This window comes from Erinaceus europaeus, chromosome 3, assembly GCF_950295315.1.
Source record: "Erinaceus europaeus chromosome 3, mEriEur2.1, whole genome shotgun sequence".
Taxonomy (NCBI): domain Eukaryota; kingdom Metazoa; phylum Chordata; class Mammalia; order Eulipotyphla; family Erinaceidae; genus Erinaceus; species Erinaceus europaeus.
In genome coordinates this window covers 126768816-126781526 of record NC_080164.1, presented here as the reverse complement: position 1 = coordinate 126781526, position 12711 = coordinate 126768816, and the positions used below count along the sequence as shown (strand labels likewise).

The 12711-nt window shown below is 39.8% G+C and overlaps 1 long non-coding RNA gene across 1 annotated transcript in view; it reads right to left on the bottom strand.

Moving 5' to 3' along the window:
• The window catches only part of LOC132537541 (uncharacterized), a 106155-nt gene that overhangs the window by 19290 nt on the left and 74154 nt on the right, over positions 1-12711 (bottom strand). The window contains exon 2 of the long non-coding RNA XR_009549008.1: positions 3849-3965. This is a non-coding gene — a long non-coding RNA (uncharacterized LOC132537541). The remainder of the gene's footprint in view (positions 1-3848; positions 3966-12711) is intronic.

The following is a 12711-nucleotide window of genomic DNA, read 5'->3' as shown; positions in this document are numbered from 1 at the left end:
TCATGTGGAAGAAGCTAATAACATCACTCTAGTACATGTAGGGCCAAGGGTCAAACTTGCCTGCCTGAAGTGTCAACTCCTACCCTTTAATTAAGCTAGTTCTCAGTGCTGCCCCTGACTCATTATATGGTGACTTCTGTACTGCAATGTGAAAGTTTTGAGGTGCATGCACCACATTTATTGTAAACTCCCAATTACCACAAGAGGATAAATCATGGTGCAGCTGAGTCACTGGTTTCCTTTTGTAGAGTAGGAAACCCTGTTGAGAGAAAAAAAAAATGTCCCCTCACTATTGTGTTGAACTTTGTGTTCTCTACATCCTAGTATGGTAGATGAGTATGTGTTACGTTTCCAATTTGAAATCTCTTCAAAATGTTCCAAGGCCAAAGACTTACTTAGGGTAACATAGGAAGTCTTGCTCTCATTCTAAAACATTGAACCTTGTATTTGTGCTTAATTGGCCCATCCAGTCAGTAGATGCTACCAAACTGTTCTTTCCATTGATGAGCCCACACTGTTCTCAGTCATTTCTAGCCTACTCCATAATGGTATGGCGTGTAACTATGATGCAATTATGTTTGTGGATAGCGTACTTCCTTGTGTTCCAGAATCTACGTCCTTTTGCAAGTCATGAGTCTAGCTTATGTCTAGATTTAGAAACTAGTGGTGGACCTAGCAACACAATTACTATAAGCAAAGATGACTCAGAATTTTGGGCCTTAATTCACTCGTTCCTTTGGAATTGGGTATTTGGACATATCCCATATTTAGGATACCTTTTGTTAAAGAATGAGGTACTAAAGTTACATTTACTGACAAAGGGTTGGAAATTCAATTTACGTTGGAATTATAAGGCTCTGGCTTTGGCTACTGAAGCCTTGGATCTTCAACAATAGCATGGGGTTTAAGTTTCCATACAGAACTGTATAGCCCTAAACTCAAAATAATTTCCCACTGTCTCTAGGCAATTAGGAGTCAGCAAATCAACTTCATATTTTAACACATTTGTCAAATTGAATTGCAAATATATAGAAGATGGGACTTTTAATGACTGTCTTTTTTTTAAAGCAATTCCAGCCATGTCTGAATTTATTTTTCCATAGTGAAAAAGACCACAGGGCTGAAACTTCTTTAGATGTACTGTGAATGGCAGAGTAGCACACATTATCCAAGTGAGCTATTTCACTGGCCCTACAAAGTAAGATTTCTTACCAGGGGAACCTCAGTTCTGCTTCTGCTCTTCAAGCCTACTTCAACTTATTAAAAGGCCTGATTGTCCAGGATAATGTCCCATCCCTGAAGTGAATTGAGTTTATTCACATATATAAGTGATTTTTATAGCAACACCTAGATCAGTATTGGAGGCTAGCCAAGTCACTTTAATATATAAAACACTGTCAAAAGTGTAAAAATAAGTTATCCATATCTCTCCAAACTGTTGTAGATTATAATAAAGGGACTAGAGATTCAGAACTCTGGTGGTGGGAACAGCATGAAATTATACCCCTGTTGACATATACATGATTTTATAAATTAGTATTAAATCACTAAAAATTTAAAAATAAGCCCTAAAAAAACACTATATAGTATAAAAATTAAAACACTGTCAGATAGCAATAATTAGGGGTAGGTACTTTGGTTGCTAGGGTGTCACTACTATTTTTCTCTGGATCAACAACATAAGAAATAAGCACACTGGGGTGAGGGAAGGCAGCATAATGGTTATGCAAATGACTCATGCCTAAAGTTTTAAAGTCCTAGGTTCAATTCTTTATACCACCATAAACCAGAGCTGTGCAGTGCTCTGGTAAAAAATTAAAAAAGGCAAGCAGCATGTTACTTTTTATCCTTTGTGTAATCACAGATACAGGCCCTGCCTCTTCAGACTGTCAAAGAGTAAACAACCCAAGCACAATGGCTCTGCCTGTGGACTCTGAGGCAGAAAGAGCTTCAGGTTCAAAGCCTGTCCTCACCAGAAGTCAGTGGTTCACTGCTCTGGGAGGAAAAAAAAGAACTGAAGCACAATGATTGACAAGATTGTGGGGTAAGAGGGGTACAATTCCCGCCACCAGAGTTTCATGTCCCAGCTCCTCCATTGGAAGCTTCCCTATTCTTTGGGAGAATGGAGCTAATTGACCTTTTCTAATAGGAAAGCATTCATTCACCAAAACAGCTGTACACCATGTACCTAAGGCTACATTTATCTGCCAGGCAGTAACTGTGCTTGCTGTCAGCATTCCAGATGTGGCATCTTTGCTATAACAGTTCACAGTTCTCCATTATTTCAGAGACTCCATACAAACTCTGCAGGGGCCAGGTTAGTAAGTCAAATGAAGATATGATGGGACAGACAACCCTACATCATGCATTCCTTAAGAATGGTACTTATTGGGGGTCGGGCGGTGGCGCAGTGGGTTGGGCGCATGTGGCGCAAAGCGCAGGGACCCTCACAAGGACTGGCGTAAGGATCCCGGTTTGAGCCCCCAGCTCCCCACCTGTGGGGGAGTCGCTTCACAGGCGGTGAGGCAGGTCTGCAGGTATCTCTCTGTCCTCCCTTCCTCTCTCCATTTCTCTCTGTCCTATCCAACAACGAACAACATCAACAATGGCAATAATAATAACCACAACGAGGCTACAACAAGGGCAACAAAAGGGGGGAAAATGGCCTCCAGGAATGGTGGATTCATGGTGGAGACACGGAGCCCAGCAATAACCCTGGAGGGAAAAAAAAAAAAAAAAAGAATGGTACTTGTTCTCACCATTCCCATCATTGAAAAGTTCCAGCATCTAATATTTAGCCTACAGGCCAAGGACCTGATGCTTGCTCCAAACTCCAGGGTCCACTCCCATATATGTGGGCCCTAAGGACAAGACTTCTGGGTTAGCAGGGATACAACGGACCTATAAAGCTGAGCTTTGACAAATACTGCATCCATACCAAGGCCTCCACATAGTCCTACTCACACAGGGGGGCCATAAGGAGATTCTGAAATTCCACTGATATCAAGGTTTAAAATATTTTCTGAGATTTCCCAAACATCGGATGGTACAAACTGGTTAGTGTAGAAATGCATTATATTCATTCGTCACTTGCCACTTCACGCTTCAACTTTCACAGCTTCACTCTAATGAATATATTTGAAAAAACCATGATAAAGAGTTGATTGAGATAGTGAAAATGATTCAGCACATGCTCGGTGGTCTGAGTCAGTTATACAGCCTTGTAGTACAATTAAAATTAAAATGTATGTATGGCCTGTAGGCCTGTATTCCAGCGCCCCTGAAAATCCTGCCAGGTGCAGCCGCTCAGTCACTCCTTATGTGTGTCTGGCTTGGTTTCACCACACCTCACTTCAATCAGAACATGTTTCTCTCATACATGCTTCTATATCGTTATACATCTCGAAGTCTAATTCCTTGGATTTCCTGTTTCATTTCTGTCTGGCTGATAGTTGGCTGTTTAGTTCTTTTTTTGTGTGCTGGTTATTGATGGCCAGTAGGTGGTGCTATTGTGATCTCTAGGTTTCTCTTTGTATGATCTGCAGTGAGTGGAATAGGGTGGGGTAGTTGCTTTGGGCTGTCTTGTGGTCGCAGATGCCCTGTTCTATGTTGTATCCTTGCCTTAAATTCAGAAGGCTAAAACCCCCAAGTCAAAGATTGAGAGGCTTTAAGCCCCTGTTGTCTCTTTTCTTCTGGCACTAAGAACGATGTTACTTGCTTGCTGTGCTTAAAGTGAAATCACCAAAATGGCGCAGCTCAGCGCCTATGCTGCCCAGAGCTCTGATTTGTATTTGCTGTTCAGCCCACACCTGTGCCCCTTTTTGCTCCAACTTCATGCGAACACCCACCTGAGGCTGCAGATTTTTCAGCTGTAGATTATGACTTCAGTTCTCTTGTATTTGTTGTTTTGGGAGGAGAGGTGATTCAATCTCAGTTATTCCATGGTCACACCTCCTGGAAGTCCCCTATGAAGTACATTTCATTTTTAGATAGTCAAGGGATGAGACTTGGAAGAATAGCTGCACCATGGTTTCTAGCTCACATTGCATTTAGCCAGTACAGCTTTCTGAGGACTACGGCCTTGCCCAAGAGCTTTCTAAATCCATGTGCAACAGAATTGATAGTTTTATCAAGTTGCTGGAATATGGAGAACTTGGAAAGGCAAAGAGATCCCAAGTCAAGGAAGGGCTTTTAGATTGCATCAGCCTCCTCTGTCATCTGCCTTTGTCAAGGGATACAAGAACCAGAGAAGGAAGTGTCCTTGCAGCATTTAAGCAACTGGACATGGGTGTCAGTCATTTCAGGCCACCAAGGAGCCACTTTGCTAGGCCACACTGCAAGGAAACACATGATCTAGAAAAGATACAAGTTGTCACCAAGTTTTTTTTTTTTTTTTAAGGGAGCTTCTTTTAATAGTTTGAGGTATACTACCCAAATGTTATGCAATCATTTAAAATTGTGAATAGGTAGAGTCATGCCTTAATACTCTTTCATAAACAGAAATCTTTCCTTAGCAATAGTAAGTAATTTTATATTCAATATAAAACACTATAGACATTGTTCCAGCGACTTAAATTTTTGCCATCTAATTTTTGTTCAACTCTGGTTTAGGGTAGTGTGGGAGATTAAACCTGGGACCTTGGATTTTCAGGTATGAGAGTCTCTTTGCAAAACATTATGCTACCTACCCCCACCCATGACTCAATTTTCTTTAACCCACATTTGATATTATCTAATAAGTTTTTCACACCAAACTCCTAATTTCAAATAGATACAAAGATAGGACCTCCATCTTCCTTGTCTGCCCATCAAAGTTCTCACCTCTAAGCCTTCTGGAATTAAGTAATATGCCTACTCCTGGGACCTCTAGACATGCTATAGTTTCCAAGCTTCTCTACTTGATTACATGATAACATTCTTTATGGCCCCTGATTCCTATAATGCTGTTTTCTGGGACTGTTTCTTGCCCAGTGTCACAATGCCTAGGTAAGGGAAGTGTGTATTTCATCCATCTAGTGCCCACCCACACACAAATCTAAGAAACTAAATTGGTCCTTCCCCTTAAAGTTAAGGGGAAATCTGGCCAACTGCAGGTCTTTGAAATGAGTTTAAGAACTAGATTTATACATTCTGTAAAGACAGAGCCAACATTCAGAGGCGAGCTATTTTGGGATCCTATCAGATACTTTTGTTCCCACCAACGACATCAGACACATGCTGAAACTCTGTTCTAATTTTCATAATACCTAAGAAAATCTAGAGTCATTCTCTGTTTCTATGAACTTGGGTGTATACTAAAAAATAGATGAAGTCGAACCAAATGTACAACACAGTTCCAAGACCTGATCTGACCAACTCAGAGATGTTGCTCTAGACCAACGAGAAAAGCTACAGGACTGGACCTTCTTTGACACAGTCAGATTTCCTAGTGACTGACATGGATGTGGACTTTCTCTTTAAAAGAGTACTCATTTCAATGTCAACAAAAACTAAACTTTAGCTAATAGTTACCCAAGAGGTATGGTATGTACAAACTTTTTATTAAAAGTGACAAAAAGAACAAATTATTATTTGCGATCAATAGAGGGTTACAAGATTACAAGGTATAGTTCTATACCACACCCAGCAAAGTGCTGTATCCCCACCCTCCTTTCATAGATAACCACTATAGAAAAATACCTAGTTATTTTATTAGTGAAATAATAATTAACAAGACTAAGATAACAGGTACAATTTCATAGAGTTCCATGTCCTATTCCCTCCATAGAAAGCTTCCCTATTCTTTATCCCTCTGGCAGTCTAGACCAAAAAAAAAATTTCCCTTTTATTTGTAAGATAGAAAGTATCGACAAAACCCTAGAATAATAGGGGTAAAATTCCACACATTTCCCACCTCCAGAGTTCCATATCCCACTCCCTCCATTGGAAGCATGGACCCAGGGTCATTAATGGGGTGCAAAAGGTGTGGGGGGTCTGGCTTCTGTAATTGCTTCTCCTATGGACATGGGCATTATCAGGTCAATCTATTCCCCCGGCCAAAACACCTAGCTTTTAATGCCATTGAGATATTAACATGAGATACAACTGTATATGTGGGAACCTAGGTTGATGTTTCCAGTGTGTATATGTGAAACCACAATGACATAACCTACATGGAAGATTCATTGAGTCCTTTCCTCTAGACCCTTCCTAACTCCATTTCCCATATTCACAAACATTTTCTGGAGCCTTATATAAAACAGAGTCGTGGTATTTATTTTCTCTGACTATGCCTTTTCACTTTAAATGATTTAGAGCTAATAGTATGACCTAGTGCTGCCACCTACTGGTCAACAACTGAATCAATAAAAACATCTACCCCATAGTTTACCCTCAAACCTTGTCTGATTCCTACTTCGTCTTGTCGAAGAATTCAGAAATATCCATAGCATATAAATCTTAGGTATGAGAATATAGATGACATTTAATTTCACTGCTTTTTGACCCAAGAGTTTCCCAGTTAAGTGAAGATATGAAAGTTTTAAATTTGATGTTAAGAGGAAAACACTTCAGATATCCTTAAGATTATAATATTTGCCAACTTATAGGATGTTATTAATAGCAAAAAAGAAATAAAATTTTCCCCAACCAATTTCTCATCAGTTTCAATTAATGAGGAAACTAGGAGAGAAAAATAAGGTTCATGTTCAGGTTCATGTTTTCTCAATCCTTCCCTTGAGGACAATTTTGCCTCCTATTAATGAATTTATAAGAATACTTCATAAACCAAACAAGTATTGATGGTCAGAAGATAGTATGTTTCCGGAGCCTCCAAGGAACAAAAATAATAGCCCTGAAATAACCCGAGGGCCATCCAGAGATAGTGGGCAGAGAATGTTTCTAATGACAGTCTCTGTGGGCCTGACTATGCATCCACCATCCTTCAGAGAGGGTTGAAGACAAGGTACTTGTTAGTTGCCACTGCTGAAGCCTTTTCTGCTTCTAGAGAACTGAGGAAAATCAGAAGCTGAATTGTCCAGATTTGGGGAGGGGGGGGAACAATGAAAACCAGCAGTCAAGCCCTACAGAGACAGTTTGGCTTAATCCCCCCTCCTCTAAGGGTGAATGTATTCACAGGTACTTGACTGGGACATTGAGACTTCCCTATTTAAGTGCAGAGAGGATTTGAATGGGAAGGTCTGGGTTCAGGGTGGAACCTTTCTGCTAGGCTGTGTATCTCCCAATCATGTTATGCCAATACCAGGTGCCATACTGGTTTACACTTCTAGAGCTCCCCCCATAATCTATGAACAAAAGAGAAACCCAGAATAGCACCACCTGCTGGTTAACAGATGTGAAGCACAGAAAAACTATAGATATTCCTTATAAAACCAGGGAATTTCACACCTTAGAAATCTATGAAGATGTCAAACTGGAGGGCACAAAAGAGAAAGAATTCAGAATATTTATCATGACACAACACACCAGGTTCAACAGTTTTTTTGTTTGAAATAGTTACAGGATGAGGAGAGTACTTTGAGTCTACTTTGAGTCTACTTCGAGCTCTCCAGCTGAGCCTGAATTCCATTCAGTCACACGGAAAAGTGAGTATCAGGAGTGGAGATAAGATCAGTCTCCCAAAAGGGAAGAGGACAGAAAAATGAGCTGACAACTTGAACACTAACTTTCCTGAGTCCAAAATGATCTGCAGCAGTACACATCAATGTAAAATTACCAGAAGTCAGGGACAAACAGTGACATAAATGGAGCACTGTCTTGTTCTCAGACTTGTTCAATTCCTGTAGGTAAGGAGATAGTTTAGCAGTTAGTAATACCAGCCACAAATACCAGTCTGATAACACTCACTCTCCAGAATGGAGAAATAAAGGCTTTCTCAAGCACACACAAGTTGCCTCTACCAGACCTGCCTGATAATTATAATATTCACAATAAAGAAAGGAAGTGCCCTAGGAAGCCCTAGGAAGCCAGAGAGCTGTCATGATCTTGGAAATACCTGAGGGCCTCTCAGAAGAGTCATTTAGGGGATTCGACTTCCGGAGGCGGAGCTACGAGCAGCAGATCGCTTTTTCTCCTCTCCTCTCCTCTCCCGGATCAACTAGGAATACCCGGACCGAAACAAGATAGGACTAGAATGACCACAGGAACCCAGTAAATCACCCGTGAGTACAAACACGCGTGGCTGGTGACAGAGAGGAGAGAGGGGCCTAAGGAGAGATTAAGTGACTGCTAACAGTTTGACAATTTGTCAGTGGAGACACCACCTCCAGTCTGCTCCACAACAAGGGGACAGCTGAAGGGAGGAAAGGACTCCCCAGAGACTCACCAAGTGTAACTCTGAGTCTCCATTGCTACTACCCTCAAAATCTGGAGCAGCAACAGAGAGGGACACCAGGGGACAGAGATCTAACCGGGAAACTCAGAAGACCTATACCTCGGTGGCATAGCTGAGGGGCTGTGAAAGTCTCTTTGCATAACCACTGGATTATCTCTGCCACACCCTGCTTTATCTCTTGGTCAGGAGTCAGTGATTAAGCTAAGAAGCCTATTGATAGTTTAAAAGCCCTCAGGCTCCCATAGCCTACAGGGAAGAAAAAAAAAGAGGCTTTTACACCACTGAGCTCCAACTCAGGGATTGAAAAAACTGTTAATTTCCACCACGGTAAACCCTTTAATTAAATTACTTAGACACAAGTCAATCCAGGCAATAGTGATCAATAATTTGAAAAGTACTGATAAAGGGAACTCATAACATAATATATAAAATGGTTAAAACAACAAGAAAAAATATTGGAGACTCGAACCAGGACAAGAGTCCAGCTAAAAGTCCTCCAGAGGGTGAAGCACAAAACAACGAGTTCAACATCCAAACATTAGCTAAGGAAATAATAACAGGAGTGAGTAAAGAATTTGAAAAAATTGTAATCAGAAATGCAGGAACAACAAATGAGAATATAGAAGAAAATTCTAATAATCTCATGGTTATTAGAGAGCTGAAAGCTGAAATCGCTGAGCTAAGAAGGCAACTAGCTGAACAAGCTAAAACAGTATCAGAGCAGGGCAACAAAATAGATGAATTCCAGAAAGCAATAGAGGGCAGAGAGAATAGAATCTATGAGGCTGAAGACAGAATTAGCAAGATTGAGGATGAATTAGAGACAACTAAAAAAGAAGTAAGAGATCTCAAAAAGAGATTAAGAGATGCTGAAAACAACAACAGAGTCCTATGGGATGACTTCAAAAGAAACAATATACGCATTATTGGCTTACCAGAGGAAGAAAGAAGGAGAGGAAGAAAGCATTCTCCAGGCCATAATAGCTGAAAATTTCTCTAGTCTAGACAACACCAAAGACAAAGATTCAAGAAGCCCAGAGGGTCCCAAACAGAATTAACCCAGACCTAAAGACACCAAGACATGTCATACTTAGAATGGAAAGGAATAAGGATAAAGAAAGGATCCTCAAGGCTGCAAGAGAAAAACAAAGAGTCACCTACAAAGGAAAACCCATAAGATTAGCAGCAGACTTCTCCATACAAACACTACAGGCCAGAAGAGAATGGCAAGATATCTATCGAGTGCTCAATGAGAAAGGCTTTCAGCCAAGAATACTATATCCTGCTAGACTGTCATTCAGACTAGATGGAAGCATCAAAACTTTCTCAGACAAGCAACAGTTGAAGGAAGCAACCATCACCAAGCCTGCCCTGAAAGAAGTTCTGAAAGGTCTCCTATAAACAACCAGACCACCACAAATAGGACATATATCAAAACACTCAAACTCTACAAGAATGGCGTTAAAATATCTTCAATCTTTGATATCAATAAATGTCAATGGCCTGAATTCACCTATTAAAAGACACAGAGTAGGAAGATGGATCAGAAAACACAACCCAACAATATGTTGTCTACAGGAAACTCACCTAACTCAACAAGACAAACACAGACTTAAAGTGAAAGGATGGAAAACTATCATTCAAGCCAATGGCCCACAAAAAAGGGCAGGAACAACTATTCTCATATCTGACATGATAGACTTTAAAATAGATAAGATTTAAAAAGATAGGAATGGACACTACTTAATGCTCAGAGGATCAGTCAATCAAGAGGACTTAACAATTATTAATATCTATGCACCCAATGAGAAGCCATCTAAATACATCAAACTTCTACTGAAAGAGCTACAGCAATATAATAACAGTAACACAATCATAATAGGGGACTTCAACACCCCACTATCTCAACTTGACAGATCACCCAGGAAGAAAATCAGTAAAGACATAAGGGAGCTAAATGAAGAGATAGATAAACTGGAACTATTGGACATTTTCAGAGTCATTCATCCCAAGAAACTGGAATACACATTTTACTCAAATCCACATGGATCATTCTCAAGGATAGACCATATGTTAGGCCACAAAGACAGCATCATGCAATTCAAGAGCACTGAAATCATCCCAAGCATCTTCTCAGACCACAGTGGAATTAAATTAACACTTAACAATCAACAAAAGATTAGTAACAGTCCCAAAATGTGGAAGCTCAGCAGTACACTTCTTAACTTCTGGGTCAAAGAGGAAATCAAGGAAGAAATCAAAATGTTTTGAGAGTTCAATGAAAATGAAGACACAAGCTATCAAAATATTTGGGGCACAGCTAAAGCAGTCCTAAGAGGGAAGTTCATAGCTATACAAGCACACATTAGGAAACAAGAAAAGGCACAAATAAACAGCCTGATTGCACATCTTAAAGACCTAGAAGAAGAACAACAAAGGAATCCTAAAGCAACCAGAAGGACAGGAATTACTAAAGTTAGGGCAGAAATAAATAACATTGAGAATAGGAAAAACATACAAAAGATCAATGAAAGTAAATGTTGGTTCTTCGAAAGAGTAAACAAAATCGACAAACCTTTAGCCAGACTCACAAAACAAAAAAGGGAGAAGACCCAAATAAATCGGATAGTAAATGAAAGAGGAGATATCACAACAGACACTGCAGAAATTCAACATATCATGCGAGGCTTCTATGAACAACTATATGCCACCAAGCTAGAGAACCTGGAAGAAATGAATGATTTCCTAGATACCTACCAACTTCCAAAACTAAGTAAAGAGGAAGTGGATAACATGAACAGGCCCATCACAGCTAATGAAATTGAAACAGTTATCAAAAATCTACCCAAAAATAAAAGTCCTGCACCAGATGGTTTTACAAATGAATTCTACAAAACCTTCAAAGAACTAATACCTCTACTTTTAAAAGTCTTCCAGAAGATTGAAGACACTGGAATACTCCCTGCCAGCTTCTACGAAGCCAACATCACCCTGATACCAAAAGCAGACAGGGCCACAACCAAAAAAGAAAACTACAGACCAATATCTCTGATGAACATAGATGCGAAAATATTGAACAAAATTCTAGCCAACCGGATACAGCAGTATATCAAAAAGATTGTTCATCATGACCAAGCAGGGTTTATCCCAGGCATGCAAGGTTGGTTTAATATACGTAAATCAATCAATGTGATCCACCACATCAACAAAAGCAAGACCAAAAACCACATGGTCATATCAATAGATGCAGAGAAAGCCTTTGACAAAATACAACATCCCTTTATGATCAAAACACTACAAAAAATGGGAATAGATGGAAAATTCCTGAAGATAGTGGAGTCTATATATAGCAAACCTACAGCCAACATCATACTCAATGGTGAAAAACTGGAAGCATTTCCACTCAGATCAGGTACTAGACAGGGCTGCCCACTATCACCATTACTATTCAACATAGTGTTGGAAGTTCTTGCCATAGCAATCAGGCAGGAGCAAGGAATTAAAGGCATACAGACTGGAAGAGAAGAAGTCAAACTCTCTTTATTTGCAGATGACATGATAGTATACATGGAAAAACCTAAGGAATCCAGCAAGAAGCTTTTGGAAATCAGGCAATACAGTAAGGTGTCAGGCTACAAAATTAACATTCAAAAGTCAGTGGCATTCCTCTATGCAAACACTAAGTTAGAAGAAATTGAAATCCAGAAATCAATTACTTTTAATATAGCAACAAAAACAATAAAATATCTAGGAGTAAACCTAACCAAAGAAGTGAAAGACTTGTATACTGAAAATTATGAGTCACTACTCAAAGAAATTGAAAAAGACAAAGAAGTGGAAAGATATTCCATGTTCATGGGTTGGAAGAATTAACATCATCAAAATGAATATATTACCCAGAGCCATCTACAAATTTAATGCTATCCCCATCAAGATCCCAAACACATTTTTTAGGAGAACAGAAAAAATGCTACAAATGTTTATCTGGAACCAGAAAAGACCTAGCTAGAATTGCCAAAACAATCTTGAGAAAAAAGAACAGAACCGGAGGCATCACACTCCCAGATCTCAAACTGTATTATAGGGCCATTGTCATCAAAACTGCTTGGTACTGGAACATGAACAGACACACTGACCAGTGGAATAGAATTGAGAGCCCAGAAATGAGGCCCTACACGTATGGACATCAAATCTTTGACAAAGGGGCCCAGACTATTACATGGGGAAAGCAAAGTCTCTTCAACAAATGGTGTTGGAAACAATGGGTTGAAACATGCAGAAGAATGAAACTGAATCACTGTATTTCACCAAATACAAAAGTAAATTCCAAGTGGATCAAGGACTTGGATGTTAGACCACAAACTATCAGATACTTAGAG